Source organism: Amaranthus tricolor, chromosome 15, assembly GCF_026212465.1.
Source record: "Amaranthus tricolor cultivar Red isolate AtriRed21 chromosome 15, ASM2621246v1, whole genome shotgun sequence".
NCBI classification, from domain to species: Eukaryota; Viridiplantae; Streptophyta; class Magnoliopsida; order Caryophyllales; family Amaranthaceae; genus Amaranthus; species Amaranthus tricolor.
The window spans coordinates 17,780,841-17,790,993 of NC_080061.1; positions in this window are offsets into that span (position 1 = coordinate 17,780,841).

Sequence of the window (10,153 nt, forward strand, 5' to 3'; positions counted from 1 at the left end):
CTAATAATCAAGTAATCATCAAAAGTACGTCCACATTATTATAGTATTTTTATATAATATTTAAAGGAAAAATAAGAATGGAACCGATGGTCCGAACCGCCCGACCCGAGAGTTGGAATCGCTGGAACCGCCTCATAAACCGCCAAGGAACCATTTGGAATCGCCCTGAACGTGAAACGTTCGAATCAGGTTCCAGATGGAACCGGAACCGAAAAGGAACAGGCCCAACTCGGACCGTGGCCATCACTACTAGTATACTATAAAATAAAAAATATATACTTTTCAACACTCCCCCTGAAGTTAGGTCGTCGGGTCACCGATACCTAACTTGCACAAAGCACCTTCAAAAGCGTCAGCTGTGACTGCCTTCATGAGAATATCAGCTAGTTGATCTTTGGATCGTACTGGTGGAAGACTGATAATTTACTTCTCAAGTTTCTCCTTAATAAAATGTCTGTCTATCTCCACATGCTTTGTTCGATCAAGTTGAATTGGCTTCTCTAAGATGTTAATGGCTGCTTGATTATCACAGAATAACTTACACGCTTCTTTTGGTGGGAAGTTCAATTAACACAAGAGTTTCTTAAGCCATAGAATCTCTATTATTCCTTTGGCTATTCCTCAAAATTCTGCCTCGGCACTTGATAAAGCTACTACCTTCTTCTTCTTACTTCGCCAAGTGACTAGGTTCCCTCCTACCATGGTAAAGTACCATGAGGTAGACTTTCTACTATCCCGATCCCCTGCTTGGTTTGCATCTGTGTAAGCCATGAGATTAAGATTATCTTTTGTTCTTAAAGAAAACCCCTCTGCTACTAGTGCCCTTCAAAAATCTAAGAATCCTCATTATTGCATCCATGTGTGGTACTTGTGGGAGGTGCATGAATCTACTAACTACACCCCACCATATGAAATATCGGTATCAGATAGGTAGATGAGTTTTCCCACCAACGTCTTATACTGTTCTTGATCGGCTAATTCTGCATCTTGTGCTGTCTGAAGCCTATGGTTGGCTGTAATTGGTGTTTTAAGTGGCTTACAATCAAGCATCCAGTTTCTGCTAGGAGATCAAGTATGTACTTCTGATTCATGAAGATTCCTCGTCTGGACCTTAAAACTTCAATCCCAGAAAAAATATTTCAGGTTTCCTAGGTCTTTCATTTCGAACTCTATGAACAACTTCTTCTCCAAGTCACTAATCACTTCTTTATTATTTCCAATGATGACCATATCGTCATCATAGATTATCAAACATGTAATCCTCCCTTTTTCTTTCTTCAAGAACAAAGTATAATCAGAGTTATTTTGCTCATAACCATATTTCTTCATTATTGTAGTAAACCTATCAAACCATACTCGTGGAGATTATTTCAAGCCGTACAATGCTTTCTTAAGTCTACAACACTCTCTTGATCCATACTCATCTGAGAACCCTGGTTTGGCTTTCACATAGACTTCTTCTTCAATTTCACCACGGAGGAAGGCATTTTTTACATCAAACTAGTATAACGGCCAATCTTTATTTGCAGCTACGGAGAACAAGACTCTGATTGTATCAATCTTGGCAACTTGGGAAAAAGTTTCTGAGTAGTCTACCCCGTATGTCTGAGTATACCCTTTAGCTACAAGTCGGGTTTTGTATCTCTCAATGGTCCTATCGACATGATATTTGATCGAGAATACCCATTTACAACCTACTGTTTTCTTCCCTTTGGGTAACATGCATTTCTCCCATGTGTTGTTCCTTTTGAGGGTTGTTATCTCATCTTCCATAGCCTTCTTCCATTTTGGATTCTGGAGTGCGTCTTCAGTGTTTCGGGGTATAGAAATCGAATATAGGGCGGTATTAAAAGTAATAGCAGTCTGGGATAGGTTATCAACATTACCCTGATTGATGGGGTATCGAGACCGCTGTGCTTCAAACTCAAGGTTATATCTCCTTGGTGCAATACTCCTTGTACTCCTTGGTGGTAATTCATATCTGCGAGGTGACTCAACAATAGGAACATCATTAGCTATATCAATCAAAGGTTCAGGAATTACCTCTTATTCGGATTGTTCCCCTGATGCTTCAGACAAGACAGGATTAGTTTGAGGAGGAGGATGTACTATACCTGCAAAGGCAAAAACTATGGGATTACCTTTTTACTCTATAGGGTCATGATCAATTACATGATTTTGATTGATAGCAGTAAGATATGTTATAGATTCTAGCCTTTGGTTATTCCTTATTCCTCAACTACCTGCAAATCATCTCATAAAAAGACTAAGTGAAATTGCCTTCTTGTATGGTGACCTAGAAGATGAAATCTACATTAGATAATCCAAAGGGTTTATCATGAAAGGAAAAGAATAAAAGGTGTGCAACCTAGTGAAGTCTCTTTATGGACAAAAGAAACCACCAAAGCAATGGCATCAAAAAATTGATGAAATTGTCTTGTCATATAGATTTGAGCTTAATCAATTGGATAAGTGTGTATATAACAAGTTTGATAACATAGGCCATAATGTTATCATTTGTCTATATGTGGATGACATGCTTATCTTCAGTACGAGCTTGTTGCAAGTAAAGAAGGTAAAGGATTATCCATCTTCGATCTTCAAATTGAAAGATATGGGGGAGGCAAATGTCCTTTTACGCATAAAAATTATAAGATATAACGATCAAATAATCTTGAGCCAATCTCACTATGTTGAGAAAATACTTGAGCGTTTTGATATGCTTGAGTTTTGCCCAGGTTCTACTCCAATGGATGGAAGTGTGAAGTTGTTACCTTATGAGCGCAGTCCAATTTCTCAGCTTTCCGACTCAAAGATGATCGGATCTTTAATGTATACAATGACCTTGACAAGGCCTAATATATCTTATGCGGTTCAAAAGTTTTGTAGGTGTACAAACAATCCGATACCTATGCAGTGGATAGTTATACGGAGAGTACTTAAGTTCTTAAAAGGAATAATGAGTCATGGACTATGTTATACATATAGTGGGGAACCTCCGATACTCAAAAGGGTACTCAGATGCAAGTTGAATCACTACCAAAGAAGATTCATCTATAACTAATGGTTGGGTATTCATGTTTGGGGAAGTGATAACAGGCTTTCGTAGTCGTTGTTACTAGAACCTTATCAAACACTATTTATAAACACCCAAAACATTACACAAGTATAGTAAGAGTAGGGGATCGAACCACAAAGACAAGGGATGTTAGACCTGAACTCTCAACGTAGGAAGTTTTACATAGAAGATTAGGTGTTTGAGCTAAACTAAGGACAAGAACAATAAAAAACAAACAAAAACGATATAAAGAAATGAAGACAAACGGGGATAGATTAGGTCCACCATAGGAAGGTTTGTTTTGACAAAGATGAACTACGTTAAGGGAGATCAAACAATGGCCAATCATGACTCTCAAGATAACGGTAGGAAGTTGGTGATCCCACGTACCACACAAACGGCCTCTAATCGCCCAATTTCTCCCTAGGAGTGGCAGGACGAGATTCATATCGATTGTCAATAAACAAGCATCATTAACCTCACCCTAATCCTATATATTGAATACCAAGACCATTCCTAGGGCTTTAATAATCAAACCCCTAAATCTACTCACCCATATTCAAACTAATTAGGGCAAAAGCAATAGATAATAGCATGAAGAACTTGAGTGAAATCAACAAGAAAGCAATAAATAATCAAATAAGAACAATGAAAACAATGGAAGTACAGAAAGTAATAACAAAGCAAGAAATGAACTTAAAAGCAATAAAGAAGTATAAATTACATCAAATGAAATGTTTGAAATAAAAGCTTGAATCTAATACAAAATTTAAAATGAAAGGACTTAAATGTAAAGGAAAGAAATAAAGGAAAGCATTAAAGAAAGCTTAAACTAATTTAAGGTAGGCACAATAAACACTCACAATAGGCATAAGTGGAATATATAGAAAATGGGGTTTATAGATTCTAAAAACAAAGGGGTTAAACTACCCAAAAGTGCCCTAGAGATTAGCTTAAAGAGAAAATAATTTTCACAAAAACAAACCCTTATTCAACCAAGCCATGTTAGATTTGGTCGAATCTCGACGAAGGAAGAAAACCAAGAGCTGCATAACAGTTGGCTTCACTTGAAGCCAGAAGCAATTCGCCCAAATCTGGGCCATCTTCCAAATTGAATAACATTCAACCAAAACAAAGAATGTACAACATCTAGGTTCGCCCGAAGTTGGGGATGGATTCAAATCACTTCTCCCAAAGCTAGGTGTTCACACAAGCTTGTGAGCAGTTGTAACTAATATTAATCGAACCTTTAGGAGCTTCGATTGAAGTTGTTAAATTCGATTGAACTTATGTAGATTTAAGCAAAGCTTATCACATTCTACTATTTCCAGCTGCATTAGGGTATTGCAAAGCTTTCCACCCCTACCACTCGACTGAACCAACTCCTTTTTGAGCCTCCTTGCATCATTAACTCATTAAGGGCGCTACCAAACTTAGCGGTGCCGTGCCTTCGAGAATGTTTTGAAATGCATGCTAAAGTCTCAAACATATGGAATTTGACCTTGATGCCATCAAAACACCTTAAGTAACCACAAAACAAGTTAAAGAAAAGAACAGGGTAAACTCACGCGTAATATGAAAAAAACAATTGAAAAATGCGAGACTTGACACTAAAAGAGAGTCGTAAACGTGCCCATAAATGAGCACATCATGATAGTGTTATTTCATGGTCTTCCAAGAAACATACATGTATATCAGACTATACTATGACGTCGAAATTCCTAGCCTTAACATCGACAAGAAAGGAAGCTAAATGGCTATGAAATCTCTTGTTTGTGAAACTATTATTACCTAAGCGTATTTCCTTGACGACCATCCATTGTGAAAGCAATTCTACTTTGGTAAGGGCATAAAGCAAATTGTTTTATAATAGTAAGTCAATACACATTTCATTAAGGTATGACCATGTGAAAAGAGATATATCACAAAAGTTGTCATAACATTTGACTATGTCAATATAAAGTTTAACTTGGCTTATGACTTTACAAAATCTTTGATAAGGAATTCCATTGATGACGCTTCAATTGGAATTGGGTTATGTCCAATAAAGAATAATAAGAGAACCTGATGTGCTCGTTTTCTAGCGTTGACGACACTGATTTGTTGTCGAGTCTTACATTTTTCAATCGCTTTTATGAAAATGATGCATGATTTTACTTTGTTCTTGTCTTCGGGTTGTTTTGAGATTATTTCAGGACTTTGCTTAGGCTTCAAGGTCAGTCCTCTTGTGTTTGAGGCTTTGGCATGCATTTCGAGATTTCCCTAAAGGTCAGACCAAGTTCGGAGCCCTTCTTGATTCCTAGAATGTGCAAATGAGCTGAACTCAATAACCATTCGACTATAGGGCATGACGGTTCGGTGAATGAGCATGATTTCCTATATTTTGCTATGACTGTTACAATAGGGAAATGGCATGGTAATTCGGGCGAATTTCCTTCCATTCGACTGAATGGACTCAAGGATTTGTTTGAATAATTTGTTCTTGGCAAGGATTTATTTGGGTGTTAGAAAGGGTGAAGGATTGATGGATTCAACCAAATGGCCATCCATTTGAATCAATTCATTTCTCTTCGAACCAAGCTTTGAGGCTATTTTAGGACTTTTCATACCCCTTCCTCTAACGCTTTCATTTACTTTCATGCTGATTGTGAGAGACATTTATGCCTCACCTTACAACATCAATCTTTAATGCTTTTATTTACTTTCATTCCCTAGATTAGATTTAAAGCTTTCCTTTAATGCTTTCTTTACATTCAATCTCTTTAGTTTAAGCCTTTATTTCAATCATTGTAATAGATTCTAGCTTTCTTTCAGTCAAGCATTTTCATTTATGTAACTTTTCATTCATTTATTCCTTTCAAATCATTTGTTGCTTTTATTTATTGCTTTGGTTGATTTCTTGTTTCATTTATTGCTTTCTTTTTCTTCAATATTTTTATTGGTTTCTTTATTTCTTTTTCTATTTCTTTCATGTTCATTTACATTCAAATTCTTTATGTTTTCATTCATAGCTTTGTTTATTGCTTTTTCCCAGTTAGTTTAGATATGAGTGAGTAGTCTCTTAGGGGTTTTGGTTACTGAAACCCTACGATTGGTCTTGTTCTTCATTGTATAGATTAACGGTTGAAATTATTCATGCTTGTTTTCGACATTCGATAAAAATCTTATCCTGCCATTCCTTTGAAGATATAGGGCGATTATAGGTCGTTCATATGACTTATCGGGTCACCAACTTTCTCTCATTATTTGGAGTGTAATGATTGTTTATTGTTTAATCTCGCTTGACCTAGCTTATCTTTTGTCTCATTCGACCTTCTTAGGTTGGACCTAATCAATACCATTTGTCATTCATTGCTTTATATCGTTTTCATTCTTGCTTATTTCTTATTGTCCTTAGATTATTTTATATAACCTACATTCCACATAACCTTCCTACATCAAGTTTATAGTCTAGCTTCCCTTATCCTTGAGGTTCAATCCCCGACTTACCATTACACTCATTTTAGTTGTATTAGGGTATTTATAAATATTATTTAACTGATTGAACTTTTAGCAAACAACACTAAAAGCCCGTTATCGAAATGGCCCCGTTACCAGGTAGAAGGTGTTATGTTTAGATTTTGTTTTTGATGTAGTTTTTTTTCGCTTTCTTTTTGTTTATTATTTTATAATCTTGCTTGTCAATTCTTACACTTGGTTTCTAGTGTTGTTTGCATGCACTATAACACTCAAAAATCATAGAAACAACTCGTTTCTTATAATTCTGAGATCTAAACGTTGAGATAACAAGCTCTACCTCCAATTCAGTTACAACCAACCACTCACGACAGTCCTACACAACCAATAGCTGACGATCAATAGTTGTTTGGCTAATTTGGGACTCCAGGTTCCCAAGAATTTCAAGGGGGTGTCGTGCTTCCCATAGATACAGCTCCATACCATATACACCCACAATTCTCGCGAATGGTGAAAGAAACCCCCTTATGCGGTTCAAAGAACGAATATCGTCTACAACACTTGGAGGCATTCTCTGACATATGTGGGTCTTATTCCTTTATGCTCTAATAGCCCAGATATGTACGAATGCACCTCTTGCACTTGAGTCTAGTCGGGGATGCTAAAGGGTGGTATAAATGCCTTGAGCCAAACTCCATCACTACTTGGGCTCAATTGAAGACAACTTTTCTAGAAAGTTTCTATCCCACGATTCGAACGCAAGATTAGGTCAAGAAAATTACATCGTCCACTCAAGAGGTTGATGAGAACCTTAGTGCTACTTGGAGTCAGTTTAACAGAATGATTAGAGCATGTCCTTATCATGAGTACGTGGAGAACCATTTAAACACCTTCTTCTATGATGGTCTCAACGACTCTTCCAAAGCATTCTTAGACTCAGAAGTTGGTGGTCAACCTTCAATGATCTCGTGCAATAAAGACAAAGCAAAGATTGAATAAGTTGCTAAGAATAGCTCTTGGGGAGGAGCAAGGGGTAGTGGACTACCTAAGGGCATGATTGACACGAGCAGCTTATACACCATCGATGCAAAGATTGAGGCCATCATGGATAAGAAATTGTCTAAGTTCAAGTTTGCTTAAGGTAGTTCGAATATGTCATAGGCGAATGAAAAGTTCTTTTCTTGCAAGATTCGTGAAGCACTAATCATGACACATTATATTATGGGGTCTCAAATTCTAAACAAGTGGCGGCTAAAGATTATGTAGGGTGCGATCAAGAAGGGGCTCCGATTATGAACTATGATGGATATGGGTCCAATTTGGACTAGGTAGTGACTATGAGTTATGATGGTTAAAGCCAAGGGTATGCGCATCAAGGTTCCTATAACAACCAACCCTTTAGACCTCCTTTCCATCCCAACCCTAGCAAAGGAAACTTCAACCAAGGCTACAACCAAAGAAGTCATCTGCCTTATGGCAACTAAGAAACAGGTCAAACATATATCTTCAAGTGTTAAGGCCCAACCCCAACCTACCTCACACATATGCACAACCACCACCAAACCCTGCTCCAAACAATGATTACCTTTCCTCTCAAGTGAGCTCTTTTACTCAAAAAAATCAAACCCTATCCCATATCAATTAAACCTTGATCATTGAGATATAACAACTTCAAGCACAACAAAAGTTGTTTGAATCCCAAATTGTACGGATGGCCAATCCACCTCTACAATTGCTATTCCCATCTCACCCCCAACATAACTTGTTCATCCAACCTCTATCAACCTAAACCCCCAACTTCAACCCTAACCACCATACTTGCAAGGCGATCTTTCTAAGATCAAGGACTTCATACTCTACTCTAGTTGTAGTTCCCAGGTATGACTTGGAGGAAGAATCTTCAAATGGTCCTGAGCATCAAATGGAGAATGAACTGGTAAAGGATTTTGAGGGGAAAGAAAAGAAGAAGGTTGATGATGAGAATGAGAAGAAGAGTGAAGAAGTTGTGGAGAAGAAAGATGAAGCAAAAAAAGTAGGAAGAGAAAAGAAGATGTTGGATAAAGAAGAGAGGTGGAAGAGAATACAAGAACAGAGGAAACTTGAGCTTCAACATGCTCCACCGCTACCCTTCCTTTGCAAACCGGTGAGAAACAACTACAACAGAATTTTCTAGAAATTCTTTATGCACGTGAGGAAGCTAGAAATAGATACAATTCTTAGAAGCAATGGAACAAATGCCTCAATATGCTAAGTATCTAAAGACTCTTTTAGGGAACAAGAGAAAGCTTGGGAGGGATGTGGTTAGTTTACCAAAGTAGGTAAGTGTCATTATTCAAGGCACATGGGCTAAAAAAGAGAAGGCTAGAGGGCCTTTCGTGCTTATAGTGACCCTTTGGAAGTTGGAATCGATGTCGATCGCCAAGAAACTAGCCTTTGATCTCAAGCCATCAAGAAAAATTATCTAGACCGCAGTATCAAAATGCCAAAGGGGAAGTTTAAGGACCTTCCAATCTAATTGGGGAACATAGTGACTCCATGTGACTTTGTTGTGCTTGATATGGCAGAGGATCCTTATACTCCCCTCATCTTGGGGATAAACACATTGAAAACCCCTGATTAACGGCAAATCAGAGACTATCACTATGAGGGTAGCCTAGGACAAGGTTGTGCTTGTCTTTTCCAAGTCCTCCAAAAAGCCGATGATAAAGCAAATATGTTCCTTTGAGGTTTTTGAGGGTGTGAGTGATGAGAAGCTTGAGGGGAGTGATGTTCTTATTGCACCTGTGATTGTTGAAGGTGATGATGATAAAAAGATGATTGAGGGTGTTGAGACGTTTGATGATGTGAAACGATGAATAATGTTATTGATGAAGCTGGAAAAGAGATTGTTTATATCACAAAAGATTTAGTTTAAGGTGTGAGTATTGTCAAGCCCCACCTACGAAACGAACAGAGATAGAAAAACAAAAAGAGATATAAAGAAGAAGATGGCTCCACCCTGCTTGGAGGAGCCTCACATGATAGCTCTTCTCCGATTGACTCTTGTTCTACAATGCTTACCTTTCCTATGGCTGTTGAGTGAAGAGTCTTAGATCACCATGCTAGAGGCGATGGAGTTGCAACAAGTGAGTCCACTTCTACAGCAGGTATAGTGTTTTTGCTTTCTTTTAATATTTGAGCTAGGGTTAGCTCTATGGAACTTACCGACGTTAAATAAAATTACTTGTAGGAGACAACCTAGTTTTAGGTCAGATAGTTTGTTTGCTTTGTTATAATGCAAATAATGTCGATCTTTCTCTTCATGATTTTCTTTTTCACCTATCCTAAGTGCCGAGACGGCTCTTGAGCTAGCTTGGAAGAGGGTTCTTGTATTTTCAAAGCTTTGAAAGATCCGCATTAATTTCACTAGTGTCTTAGCTTTTGCTTTAGCTTCCGCATTCTTAGTCTATTTTCAATTCAGTTTTGCGTTGTTTTGAGTTGTAAAATTGGCATGCAAGCTTCTGATGTGTATATTTTAGAGGTCTTATGTATACTTGTTTTTTCCTAACCTTATGCCCATATTGAGACTGAGTGATTGACTTTTTTCCACTTGACTTGGAAGATTTGGTTTTCCTTGGTTTATGGCTTGGATTGCTAACT